Consider the following 15,164-nt stretch of genomic DNA (forward strand, 5'->3'; position numbering starts at 1 on the left):
TTGTCTGATTTTTAGACTTGACAGTCAGTCCCAGTCCACATTGACTATATGGAAAATAACGGCCAGGATAAAAATTATCCTTTGTGCTGTTCAAAATAATTAGTCACGCGTAAAACAAATAATGACAGAATGATCACGTGTCAGCAAACAGCAAATAAACACCCATGACAGCTTCAAAATATTTTACGAAAGAAGCGCAATTGACTTCAAAATGAGCAAATACTATCTTTATTTGTACAGAAAAGCAACTAAATTTGAAGAAAACTAGTTTAGAACGACATGAGGACGAGTAAACCATGACAGCATTGTCATTGGTGGGTGAACTGTTCCTTTAAACAGAAAAAACCCAACATACTGTAACCACTAAACAAAGCATCATGAAACAAGCGTAAAAGATATCAAGATTAGCGAATACTGTCTTGCGAAATGCTCCATTTAATATCCATTATATAGAGCAACTAAATTTGTTCCAAACGAGTTAAGAACAACATAGGTAAGTAAACGATGACAGTTGTCATTTGTGGGTGAATATTCCTTTAAACAGAAAAAAACAACATGACCACTTTCCCACATATTACAAAACAAGCACAAAAGACTTGAATATAAGTGGATACTGTGCATTCACTTTGCGAAATGCTTTATTTTCCATACAAAAGTGCAATTAAACTTGATGAAAAAATTAGATTAAAGATATCGTGACACCAAACAAAAGACGAACGCTTCATGTACCACAGCAACCCTCAGAAAGCATCATGCTTTAAGGTCATAACCCCGGGCCTGAATGCAACTGACACTAATAAGCACAATATCTACTCTGTCAAACAAGTCCACCATACCTTGCAAAGCGCATCAAAGCACTATATGGTCTCAAATTACTTACCGCTACAGACCGACAAGTCTCTTCTCAAAATGCTCCAGTGCAGCCGCTCTAAACATGAGGAAATCTTAGGCTGTCAAATACCTCGATCCCTCTTTCTCTGCAACTGGTTTCTCCCTCTCTCTCTCTATCACATGCGCAATCAGACACACGCTGCCACCCACGTCAAACAGAAGCGCATGCTTTCTCGGGCAGTATACATGTAGAAACTGTCTCTCTCTCTCGCGCACTCTAATTTATCGCAAATCTATTTTGGACAGCGTATGTGATTGCGTTCCCTCTTCCTGAAGTTGCCTTTCTTTCCCTCATTGTATTGGAGTTACCTAACTCGCGCTGTGTGAAGCTCTCGGCAGCCCACACGCACACACACTCCCTTCCTCCCTCCCTCGCCATCTCCGAAGAAACGCAGAGGCATTGCCAGGGATGCTTGCCATTGGAGGAAACCGCTGCCAGTATGATTTCCAGAGCCGTGACTCCCAAAACACACTGACAGGGATGAGATCGAATACATAGAGGAGCGCTGGCCTTCCCACTGGATCAGTATCAGTAATCTTTAAAGATTAACTTTTAGTGAAAGTCATGGGGCCCTATTTTAACAATCTAAGCCAGGGATGGGCAACTTCGGTCCTGGAGGGCCACTGTCCTACAGAGTTTAGCTTCAACCCTAATCAAACACACCTGAACAAGCTAATCAAGGTCTTCAGGATCACTAGAAAGATACAGGCAGGTGATTTTTTTTCAGGGTTGGAGCTAAACTCTGTAGGACAGTGGCCCTCCAGGACCGAAGTTGCCCATCCCTGATCTAAGCGCATGGTCTAAAGCGCACGGCGCTAGTGGACTTAGAGCTTGTCCGAATCCACTTTTGCTAGTTTAACGACGGGAAAAATGGTCGGCGTGGCCGGAGCATGGTCTAAAAGGGTTGTCCCTATTCTTTTAATGAGTAATGGGTGTGTTGTGGGCGTAACGTGCAATAAACCAATGAGAGTCTCATCTCCCATTCCCTTTAAAAGCCAGTTGTGCTCGAGCCGTGGCGGATTCGCTATTTACATGGCGGAATTTGCAAGCAGAAAAACTGAACGCTTCTCTAGCGAGGAAACGGATCTGCTCGTGCGCGAGGTTAAAGCGCGCAAGCAGACCATCTATGGGATAGGCGCATATTACTAAAGATCTCTTTAAATAACAAAAAAATATTGCACCATTGACTTTAGACCAGGTTCCCTTTCAGTCGAGAGCGTCAGACGTAGTCGACGTCGACTGAATGGGGATCACGCCAGGGAGCCAATCGTCTTCGAGTGCTATTGAATGAGCCAATGGAATTTTGCCCGCCTAGGCTTTGACAGAGAGTGCTTCGCTGACAGATATTTTTAGAGTTGGGGGCTGGGCGACACCTATAGTCGAACCGCTGCTTCCCGTGGGCTCCCTTCTCATGAAGCCAGTTCACCGTGAGCCCGGTTCGAAGTGTCAGCTTGCTGCGCCATTCCCCTCCTATGGACTGGATACGTGTGCCATTAACCGAACCCTGTTGAGTTCCTCTGACATCGGACGTGGCGGAACGCCCGGTGTTAGGCCTACCACTCATAAGCATTGTGGAACCTATGTTAGGCTGGGTCCATATGTTGCGATCCCTACGGTGATCCAATATGTGTATTCTTCCACGGTACAGCTCCCTGCGGTGAGCCCATGTCACTGTCCGGTTGAGTCTCCCCCCTGTCATAGGCTGGAGCCACTCCCGTGACATTCCATATGTTGTACTGCCTGGTCTCCGCCCAGTTCATATGTGTATTCTCCACATGTTAATTCCATGTACAGGGAACGCTTTCCCAGTGGGCCTGTAGGAACAGCAGTGACTTCCCTGGCCTAAGTCCTGTCCCTTCCCCACCTTAAATTGAGGGGGGATCAGGAGGCTTTTGTCTAGGCACTGGAAGGTGGCAGCTTTAGTGGCGTTTTCAATGGTTGATCCCCATTCAGTCGACGTCGACTACGTCTGACGTTCTCGACTGAAAGGGAACGTCCTGGTTGCGTATGCAACCCACCATTCCCTGAAGGAGGGTACGGAGGGCGTAGTCCCCTTGCCACTACTGCTGGACCACCACTGACTCCGAGTTACGCTCGACTCTTCAGCGAAAAAGCAACTAGTGCGTGCATCCACTTCCGTATTTATACCCGCGCCGCGGGGGCGGAGTGTGTGATGTAAATCACGCACGCCAATTCCATTGGCTTGTTCAATAGTACTCGAAGACGATTGGCTCCCTGGCGTGATCCCCATTCAGTCGCAGTCTACAACAGTTGCCCTGAATTTCAGTGCGCCTGAACACACCTCGTTTTCATGGGCGCACAAATAGGCGCAAATATATTTGCTATTTAAATAACGTGGTGCAGGACGAGAACATGATCTGCGAACTGCGTCGGGCTGAAACTAGCAAAAAACACTTGCCTGGCGCCGCATTGCTCCAGGTGCATGATAGGGCCCATGGTTTGTGCACACCAAAAGTGAAGCGAATATTCTCATCGCGTAACTCGCTCTAGATTACTCGCGGAATGTTTCTTGTTTTCCGCGTCACTCGCACGATTAGGAGTGTCTTCACGCACATTCACAACAACATTTCTTTCTGCCATTTTTTCCGTCATCAACCATGTTGGATATAACTACTATTGCTGCTCTGTACCTGTTGAGGAAGTCCCAAACGCTGAGGTTTCTGGGTTTACAGCACCACCCAGAGGCGCACAAAACTCTGTGAATTTTACCGTCTTCTCCAGGAACTGCTTCCAGCGTTACTTGAGGATGACGTGTTCCCAGTGCACGGACTAGTCAATAAACTGTTCACTGATTGGCTTGCGTGACAACGTGTCATGTGAATTCACGCCCAGGCCCAAGCAACCTCGTCGCCCAATTCACGTCTATTCACGTCTTTGCATTGACTTTGTATGTAATCTACTCGCACAAATAATTAAATTTGCTTTTGGTATGCACACACTATTAGATGATGATAACGGTAGTCTAAATGTAAAAATAGGGGAGCATTTATAATAAACATAAATATTCAAAATTGAGCAAGATATGGACCAATACTGATAATGTATGTCCAAAGGACGGTATCTTAGCTTTATAATTATTAATAAAAAAAAATAAAAAATCATTTCATTATTAAAATTATTAAAAAATCCAAATCCAGTCATTTTAATGACTTGAGGTATCATTCATGTTCTAACATCTCTAAATACGTTTCCTAAGCAAACACCACTGATTTGATAGGCTCAAACATTTTTCATGACCACTCTAATTTTACAGAGATGAGTGGTAAATGTGGTTTCTTGGCAAGCTGACAACTACCATGCACCACCTACAATCATACTGTGATTAGGCACATGTTGCTGCTCTAAAGCCCACAATCTCGGGCTATTCAATCCAGGTGCAGCTATCAGATTGTTTCAAATATGGATTCCAGGAAGGCTTTGTCAGATAGTGAGGCTGATATTCTCACTCATGGATGGGCATTACAAATTGTGCGAGTCCTTGAAAACAGCAAGAGATCCGCAAGAAGCCACACTAGCTGAGCGAGGCATCTGTGCGGCCATATTGTTACGAAGAACCAGTCAGTCTGTGGCACTGATGCTGAAACGAATCCATATTGTGGAAGTGAATTTCCACTTGCAACAAAGCAACTTTTTGTGTTGTAGATAGTGTTGGGGAACTTGGGAAAAGAAGTACGGGTGAGGTTGAGTTGGGAAAAGTGACTAAAGGTGAGTCCATCCTAAAGTGGTGTGGCAAAAGGACAAAAATGTCATCAAACTCTTAATGCCACAGAAAAAACAACAACCAAATGTCTTCGTAAATTCACCTTCAGAGCTTTATCTGACAGGAAGCAGGAAGAATATTTCCTTAAAGGTGTGTCATTTCTGCAACAACAAGCAGAACTGCAAAAATAGCAGTTTAAAAAACAATTTCAAACACTCTCCCCATCAGCCATTGGTTGAACAAACAGGAAGTCCTGCCCTAAACTCACAACATAGGTTGATTGACAAAAACAAGCAAACTGCACTTATGTTTAGTGCCACTACAACCAAATGATACACTTGCTGTTTAGAATCTTTGCTCATTTTAAAAGTGATTTCTTTGGAGAAAATCCGAGAGCAAGATTCAGCTTCAACTGGGAACATTGTGTTTCAAAATATGATATGTAATGGTTGGACTGAAACGGCTCCAACAAATATGCTGCAAATGGTCCTGGATAATAATGCGATGGGTGGGGGCGGAATGAACCGCAATGCATTATGGGTAGACGGTGAGAGAGCTATCCTTTGATAGAGAAAAAATGGGTTGAAGCAGTAGACAATGAGGTCTTTTTTCTTGTTTGTCCATATCTGTGGGTCTTTTTACCAAGTTTACAGCGTGAGACACTCACAAAACTTTAAAACGGGACTCTTTCTGCTGTGACTGGATATGCCAAGCTCACTAAAAAAGTGATATCTGCAATTTCACTACACAAAAGGGCCAGATAATCCAGGGGATTGTGGGTAGGAGTTGACACACTCGAACATAATACCAGAATCTCTGATGGAAAAGCTCAAAGATCAGTTGATCATTTTGAACGAGCAACACATATCTTCGCTCATGTATTGAGACGCGACCGACAAAAATAAAGCTAAAAATACAGCCCTCCTCCATCCTACCTTTTGTCACTGTGACTCTAAATATAAGTGCAGTCGATCCCAGATCTGCTTGTTGTAAACCTGTTGGACACGCTGCTCCTTTATGCCAGAATTCACCGGAATGTTCCAGCCGAATGAGTCACTCGGTGTGAATCATCATCCCGAGCCCAGAGACTCGCTCGGTTAACACTGTATTACACACCTTACATCCCGCCGTCACACTTGTGCAGCCATCATCACACTGTCCCTGATACAATATTGGAGATCTTTACACACATATACTTTACATGTCTTTTTGATGTAAGCATTTGCTTGATTGATTTGAGTACTGTGAGGTTGATTTTCGCTAATTAGGCAATATATCATGAGCAAAAGATCAGCATGGTTGTGATTCGGTCGTCGATACGACAACACTAGTAATTCACACCGATACTGATATTCTGACCAACAGCCTGATTGTAAATGTTATCTTGATTTTATACAACAGTTCAATAAACAAGAAATGACTATAATATTTATTACAAGATAAATTGTTATATAATATACAAGTTTTTATGGATAAATAATATGTATTAAAACTAATCATAAATGATAATGATAAAAATATATATATTATATTAACAATTATGTATAAAAATATAAACAATATGGTCCTCGTTATTGATACTACTACTACTACTACTACTGATCCTACTATCCTCGTTATTGATACTACTAAAATATAAGTTTTAATCAATTTGTATAATGTCAATAATTACATTTTAGGCACTCTGTCTATTTTTGACTTGTCATATAGACCCTTTTTGCGCTGACGTCATTATTTAATAAATCAGTGTTTTTGGATGAATTGGATCACAACGTATTGCAACTTGAATGAGTTTGAATACATAAATCCAAACTTTAAGATTTGAATGAGTCATAAAAAAAATAAAAATAATAATAATCATCTTTTGGGGCCACAAAATACTGTTTTGAGCTGAATTTTAAGTGTGAAAACTCTTCCTGATAACAAAAACATGAATCATTCATACATGCAGATACACGTAATACTATGAATGGAAATAACTCGCGATTTGAGATGCCTACAGACAATCTGATCAATCTGATTTTTGAATCCTCTTGCAGCCATTGATGCATAATAAGTCAGCTTTCATTTTTTTTATTCTTGTGGGAGGCTCAGTTCAAAATCAAATACTGAGTATCGTCTGGTGATCAAGTGTAAAAATTCCCTCTTATTTCACTTCCTTAGTTCTTGCAAAAGTTCCCCCCCCCCCCCTCAACAAATGCACTCAGGCTATCCGTCAGGTCATCTCCGGGCGTCTCCTGTTCTCTCGTTTCGCTCATCAGTGATTGATAACACAACGGCACAACTAGTTGCTTAGCAACCTTTCAAAGAACTGCATTGCAATGCAGGAGAATTTCTGACGCTCCACAACAAAACTATCTGCATTAGCAAACACGTAGCACTTATTACCAGAAAAGTGTTATGCTTTATACATTAATTAAACCTGAAAGAAATTGCCATGAAAGAATGCAACATGTTAATTATTAAGAGTACCCTTGTGACATGTTGTTATCATAAGTGTGCATGTATTCAGTCAGTGAATGAGACATTAGACTTATTCAAACCGATTGTCTTTTTTGAGTCTTTAACAATGGCACGATCTGATTGGTTGATTTGTGACAGCGCAGTGTTAAAGGAGACGACAAACAGGCTGAAGCGTTATCATTAAGCCCAGTTAACAATAGTGCTAAATGTTAAAAATACACAGGAAGTGGAGTAGGATTGCCTTGGGAAGGCAGCATGCCTCATTTTGAGTACAAGCTGTGCGGCAAGAGTTCTCTGGGTCCTCGTGGCTCTGGAAAATTCCGGTTTGTCTTTTTGCGATCGAGACGCCCCGCTGCGGCCATTTGTGAAATTTGCTTACTTAGATAAAGTGGGAACTATGGTGGGCGTGAAAATAAGAGAAAGCGAGACAGACGGAGGGAAAGAGGGAGGGTGAGGAGGAGTAGAAGAGATGTAGCTAAAAAGGAGAAACTTGACATTGCTGAAGAGTTTTGTGGCATTGATTTTTTTTAAATTTCTGTTCCTATTTTGAACAGGCAGAGAGCTGAGGGATATTAAGAGTGAGCTTGCATTTCTGTTCAGTTCCTATGTAATAATGTTTATTCATATTCATATCATATTCTACACTATAGTGTCGGTTTTCCCTGAAGCTTACTTGTAATGTCATTCAAGCTTTCTTGCACAAAATTAAACATTATTTTGTATTTCATGACCGTAGACGCTCTGTGACCTTTAGAATTAAACAAGCTTATAACCAATGGAAAATTCTACAAAAAAGGTAACAAAATAGCACCCATATACAGATAGATAAACATTTCAGGAGTAAAAATGTTACCAAAAATTGGGACATGTTTGAATACTGTGGGTGGACAAATGATTGAAAATTAGATAATTAAATACATATTTCAGTATTTAAACAAATCGATACATAATAATTCAATTGTTAAAGGGGTGGTATAATGCTTTTATATAAAACATACAAATAACATTTCCATTGTTTTTATTAATTTATGTATTTAACAATTTATCCAGCAATTAAACAAATGACTCTCTTTGAGAGAATCATTGAATCATTCACTGAACACTAATTTATTCAGAAATGAATCAAGTGACTCCTTATAAGGAAATCATTTAATTACTTATTCACAATTTCTGTTCAAAAAAACATTACTCAAAATTAAATCATTGCATAAACAATCAAATATTTAAACAAATAATTAAAATTATTAAACTGTTAATAAAAAGAGGAAACTCATTAAATTATTAAATCGCCAAACAAATAATATCTGAATCATTCTGATTCGAATGAAACAAGTGACTCTTTCTTTATGAGCAAATACTTTACTCAACTGATTTGTTAAAAACAAATGACTCAAAATGAAATTATGCATTAAGTAAATACTTAAATTAATGAGTTATAAATTACGTGTTTTTTTATATATATATGTTTTTAAAAATTATATTTAAATATAATTCAATAAACTAAAGAAAACCAGTTCTGATCATATTTAACTTTGGCAACAGGTTGAATGAGTCGATGGTTTGACTCACTGCAGTCTTTATTTCGTATCTATTTTATTCAAGGGATAAACGTTTAGCCTGCTGTTTAAGGTCAAAACAGAGTATGTCTAGGACATTGAACATTATAAATGATTTCAAAACCATAAGAAAAACCTTGTTTATCATCATTTAGCTTCTAAGATAAGTGTCTGTTTTCCAGTGTTGTGTGCTTTTCAGAACGCTCCAGTGCTTTGGAACAGGACAGTCCGTTCACGAGGCTCTGGTACACTGACGCCGCATTATTTCAGCTCTGCTGAGTTACCTAAGATCTGAGGTAAAAAGATATTTCACAGGCTGATCTGGACAGAGGTCCGAGAGCCGAGCACACGCACGGATCGCCCCCTCACCTCTGCGGCGACTGCCATTGGAGAGGGGGGTTGCCTTAGTAACAGCAATTTGGCAGGCTAGTCAGACACTATGCGCCAGCCCACACAGTTCACTGACACTATGATTCCTGCTTTCAGGCAGACAGAGGCGTTCGTACGGAAAGAGGCCAGTAATGACCAACGATCTGCAGAGTCACAGGAATATAATATCAGTATTTGCTCACCAAGGACTTTACACTAATACATGAGAATTTAATGTTTTGATCATTCTCTAAAGTAAAAACCAATGAATCATTTAAATAGTTTAAATCTTCATGTTGTTTCAAACCTGTTTAACTTTATAAAAGTAGATATTCAGCAGAATGTTAATGCTGCTCTTTTTCGTACAATGCAAGGGAATTACAAAATACAATTTTAGTTGTTGAATTTTAGTTACTTACAAAGCACTAAATGGTTTAGCTCGCCAGTACTTGAGCGAGCTCTTAACGCATTATAGTCCTTCACGTCTTTTGCGATCTCAAAATTCTGGCCAGTTTATAATACCTAGAATATTAAAATCGACTGCTGGCAGTAGATCCTTTTCCTATTTAGTACCAAAACTGGAACAGTCTTCCTAACATTGTTCGAGAAGCAGACACACTCTGTCAGTTTAAATCTAGACTAAAAACACATCTCTTTAACCTGGCACACACATAACACATTAGGAATTTCTATAATTCAAATAATGTAAATTGATTGTTCGGCTGCATAAATTAGGTCATCCATAGTCTCTCTGTGTATCCTGAGGTTTACCGTAGTTCGCTGTATCCAGATAAGATGGTGGACCTGCGCCTATACACGGCCACAACGCATGGTGTAGCCAGTCGGAAAAAAAGAAAAATACACAATAAAAATGTCTACCACAGACTTTTTTTTTACTATTACATTGAAAAACGCCATTATAAAACCCAATAGATAAATCTCGAGGGAACCAGTGGCGAATTAGTCTTCCGGTTTTGACGTCATCCCTGCACCACTCTATTTGTTAGATATTTAGGCCACAAGTACAGATGTTGTTTAAACATGCGTCAGTGCCGTTTCTATGATTATTCAAAGTGACAAAAGTGTCACATCCAAAGAAGCACTGCACAAATGAGTGTCTTGACATTTAGAAACATTTTGCTGCCAACAGGAACGTCAAATAAAATGACAACCAATCAGAAACCACAATCAGGCCTACAGCCATCTAACACAAAAGCTAATAAGATCAGTAGTGTTTCTTCAAGATACCCAGGGTAATATATTTTTGATGTTGTCTATTTGTCTATTTAGCATCTGCCTTCCTCAACACTTTGTCATGACGGAATGATCGTATTTCCAACAGTGACACAATGTCGTAATTATCAATGGGTAGCTAATTGGCATTGGTCAAATTATGTCAAGATTAAGCCAAATTCCCTGGGACATGGAATAAAGATAATATATTACTTATTTAAAATATATTTATAATAATAAATCACTTGATTTTTGTGGATTAAATTTGCGGCTTTTACCATGTAAATTGTAGCCAATCACGGTGTTAAGGCTCGTACACACCGGGACGAATATCGGTGCGCGTTATTCGTCAGCGTTTTTCAACGCGTTTTTTGTGTTCACACCCAAGCGATTTTCGCTGACGTTGAGCCGAGTGAACGTGCAAATTCATTTCCTGACATTAAATGGCGCTTAATGTAAAACAGAAATAGTCCTATTTTGTAGTCGCTGTCGCGTTTGTCATATAGTTCTTTATGTTCCGACACCAACGAGACCGGCGGCTCTACATTCATCTTGCCTTGCATCTTCCTCGTCTTATTTCTTCCCGGCAGTGTAGACCATAGATATCCATAATAAAGGCCATTGGCCAGCAGCGCGGACGAGACATCTAGCCTTTATTATGGATATCTATGGTGTGCAGACGCTACTTGGCGTATATCTTCTTCGCCGTTACGGATGTGTGCTCGGCAAGACCGTTTTGTGTTTGAGCGCCCCCAAGTTGTGTTTTACTGTAACTTCAGAAGCTCCAGACACGTGAGCAAAAGCGCCAATCTCATTGGTCGGATAGTTTTTGACGCGGCGCGTCAAACCAAAAAAACGAACCCGAGGCGTTTTTTTAAAAATGACGCTTTTACGCGCGGCGTTTTTCGCGTCGGTGTGCACACTCACATAGGCGCCCTTTGTTTAGTCACGAGGCGTTAAACGTCGGCGAATAACGCGCGCGAAATTCGTCCCGGTGTGAACAGGCCTTTAGAAGTGGAAGAGGATGGTTTTCTAGGGGGAAAGTGTACCAGGAGACATTGATTTTTGGAGACATGCTGTTTTAAACCTGTGATGTATGCCATGGGCCTTGTTTTGCACCATGGGGGTTTGACTTGTACAATTACCTGATTTATTTTATTTTATTCAGATTTGTATCAAATAAAACGATTATTCTTACTTAATACTTCTGTAAATTAATGCAGAAAGTGGGCATACAGTTGACAGCTGACCTCCTCAAGAAAGTTCTTGATGATGGAAATACGGTGTGAGTTGTCTTTAACACACCGTCACATTCAGAGACACTCTGACCCCCACAGTTCACCTGTCTTTGCTGGAAACATGATGCAGAACGAGTCAATGTGTGAATCCCTGCAGAACACACCGCAACCTCGCCTCAGGCTGTGTCACCACACATTTCACCTTCCCGGGGTCGTGACCCCTCAGCATCTGTGCAAGTCACATTCAATGTGTGTACCGTTCAACATCGGCTAATGTATTAAGAAAAGTGTTGGAAAAAAAACAACTGGAGATTGAGAGACTACTAAAGCTATTAGTAAACCACTAATAAAACAACCATGCTATGCTTACTACAAACATTTTTGAATAAAGCTACATCCACACCACTAGGTGTCAGTACTAATCTAAGATGACTCTTACAATTTAGGAAGAAATAATGTCCTATTCTCTTCAACTGTAAGTGTCTTACCGAATCCCAGATTTCTGCTATATTTTATAAAGTCAAAAATATTTTTTTGTGGCTATCAATATTAAGCCATAAATAAATGCTAATTAAATGATCTAAATATTGGTTCAAACAGATTAATTGTTTTGTCTGTAGCAAAATATTGCCCCCTTAGTTATTGCCCATCAATAGTTTGTTTATTTTCGTTAGCAACTAGCAAAGTAGCTAAATACTTGAACTTGACTTGTAGCTTGAAACATTTCACTTCAATAATGTTGCAAAACAGGATATTGAAAGGCGAAAAATGCTGTTAGCTAGTATAGCTCAAAAGATATTTGGCTACTAGTTAACATTAATCAATAGCCCACATGGCCTAAGTGTCAGGGGTTGTTCAGAGACAATTAACATATTAATTTTGATGAATCGTGTACAATAAGACACAGAAAGTGCAATAAGAAACTAAATAGGATCCATTTTGATTTCATGTTGACTATTCTACAGCTGACTTTCTTTGCAAACATTGGCGAGAAAACATGCTAACCACTGAAACAAATCCTGTACAAATGAATCATGGACAAAATAAAAAACACAAAAAAGACAAAACAAAAACCAAACCAAACAAAGCCATACAAAACCAAAGACAGAGACAAAACAAAAACTGGACCAAAACAAAGACAAAACAAAAAGGCAAACGTAAAAACAAAACAAGGAAAAACAAGACAAAACAAAAAGGACAGAACAAAAACAAAATCAAGGCAAGACACAAAAAAAAAAAAAAAAAAAAACTAAACTAAACTAAAAAAAACAAGGCAAGAAAAAACAATGACAAAACTACATCAAAAAACAAGAAAAAACAAAACAAAGACCAAAACAAGGCAAAACAAACCAAAACAAAAGACAAAACTAAAAAACCAAAACAAGGCAAGTCTAAACTAAACCAAAATAAAAATGTTTTTTTGCTGTCTGTCTAAACAAAGCCCAAAATCAAATAGTGCACAACAAACATGACTATTCTACAGCTGTCTTTCTTTGCGAACAGCAACAATACCACATGCTAACTAACCACTGAAAACCCAGTTCAAATGAAACATGGCCGTTCTGAAATGGACCAGGTCTAGACGGAAGGTGAGAGGATGAAAAGGTTTTCTAGCGTGTGGACCGTGGGGGGGGGGGGGGGTGGGGCTTGGTGCGGGGGTGGGCATGAGTGACAGTTAACCAGGATGAAGTGACAGCGTGACATGAGGTTTCATCACACTGATGGAACGAAAATGAAAAAAGCTTTCACACATGTGCTGCTACATCTTTGTTGGTTCACCCTGCAGGCGATCTCGCAAATGGGGGCTGCACCAAACGGGTTTTGACATTAACAAAATAACTGTGTGAAAGAAGCCCAGCTGAAGCATTAAAGCGGCATGTTACATGTGCATGGGTGCATCAAAAACATGCATTTTATGGAATATATAAAAGTCACAACAACAAAAAAACATTTGATTTTGGGATTTGTTCAGACAGACAGCAAAAAAAAAATATTGTCCCATCCTCACCAGCAGAATATTTTCAGTTTTCTTTTGGAAGTCCAGAAGAAATGTGATATTAAGGGGCTTTTAACTAGCCCGACTTCGTCATATTCATATTCTAGTCAGAATGTGAGTCTGATACTGCTTCATAGGGCTTTGATTATGAGGCGTGTCTTAACCGAACCAGGAAAAAAAAAACTCTGCACTCAATTGGATAGACCTACAACCAATCAGAGCAACGCAGTAAGTCAACTACTTTGCATAGCACAGTTGTCAACTACAGAACTCAACTACACGCACGCTGGAAGAAGTAAAATAATGAGTGTTGCTTCTTTTACTTGGCCCTCTATGAGTGCGACCAAAGGAGAAACCACAACGACCACAGGGTTTTCATTGCGTCCCATCTTCTTAGCGACCATCGGAGCCAGCTGATAAGTTACACTTTTGCCGAATCCTGTAGGAAGTAGGGGTGGGAATCTCTAGGCACCTCACGATTCGATTCGATTACGATTCAGAGGGCTGCGATTCGATGCTAAATCGATTATCAGAATCTTTTTTTTGTGTGTGTGTGACTATAAATACTTTGCTTTAAAAGTACAAAGTAATGACCCATAAAGAATTAACGTACAATATATTTTATTAACATTGCAAAGAACCAACAGGAAAATACATGTGTGTCTGAACTAGCAGCAGCATATTTGTAGTAAATTAATAATATAACAACGACCGGTAACGTTACAGCCGAGTGTTTTTCCTCCTCTGGCTGGAAACGTGTCATTTGGCTTCATGTGTCTTGTTTCCGAAATATTTTAGTTTTACTCTACAAAGCTTACAACTAGTGTGGCTCTTGTCCAGCTCCTTTCCCCCTTCAACTTCAGAAGCCAAAATATTTCCACACGTCAGCTTTTAACGAGGAGGGTGTTTGGATTTGGCGCTCAGCCATCGCGTCCGCGTCTGTTATGTGCACGCCACAGACGGTCCGGCCACTGCACTTCCGCGCTTCAGAGTTCCGTCTTTCGCGTTCCGTCAATATTACGTTATTATAAATATATATCTAAAAAATGTTTTTTTTTTTTTGAAAATCGATTTTTGACAATTGTGAATCGATTCAGAATCGTCCACGTCCGCATCGCGATGCATCTAAGAATCGATTTTTTCCCCCACCCCTAGTAGGAAGGACGGCAAAAATATCTTTCCAATCGACAAATGCCTTGATTGCAGTTCTCTGTTCGTCTTTTAAAATGAATGTGCTGTCGATTTATTTTACGACAGACGCGATAGCAGAATCTCTACACCTCAATTCTGCAGCTGCAGTCAACTTTGAGGGAAACCAGTTCAACCCAAGCGCTCTTTGATAACGTGATGATTACGTAACTGCAGATCATCTGTCCATCATCGTATAAAGCCCGCCCTGGCAATTTGATTGGCCCGAACATTTTTTGACTGATCATAATTACTCCTCAATGGAGCGAGTCCAGACCGAACTTCCCGACCAAAAAATGTTATGGGCGGGGTTCGGGCTGGCATCCAGGCTAGCTTTTAACATGAAAATGATCAAATTGTGCTCTGTTTAACCCTTTAAGCGCCAAAGTCGCAAAATTGCGACAAGACGTCATACTTACTAAAACAGGCTGTAGATCCTAATATGGTGTAAAATCTAATTTGTATTCCCTACCACTAGATGGCAGACATGCAATACTTCAATTTAAGA

General features: G+C 40.0%; 1 protein-coding gene across 13 annotated transcripts in view; it reads right to left on the reverse strand.

Annotated features, from left to right (window-relative positions):
* Window positions 1–15,164, reverse strand: part of dock3 (dedicator of cytokinesis 3) — a 229,095-nt gene that overhangs the window by 106,310 nt on the left and 107,621 nt on the right. Inside the window, exon 1 of one of the 13 annotated variants that reach the window (XM_056260592.1) lies at window positions 881–1,185. The exons of the other annotated variants lie outside the window; for them this stretch is intronic. The gene's annotated coding sequence lies outside the window, so the exon portion shown is untranslated. Of the gene's footprint in view, window positions 1–880; window positions 1,186–15,164 lie in introns of those variants that run through there. 13 annotated transcript variants of the gene reach the window in all.

This window comes from Rhinichthys klamathensis, unplaced genomic scaffold (assembly GCF_029890125.1).
Source record: "Rhinichthys klamathensis goyatoka isolate OS25496 unplaced genomic scaffold, OSU_Roscu_1.1 h1tg000009l_1, whole genome shotgun sequence".
NCBI lineage: Eukaryota > Metazoa > Chordata > Actinopteri > Cypriniformes > Leuciscidae > Rhinichthys > Rhinichthys klamathensis.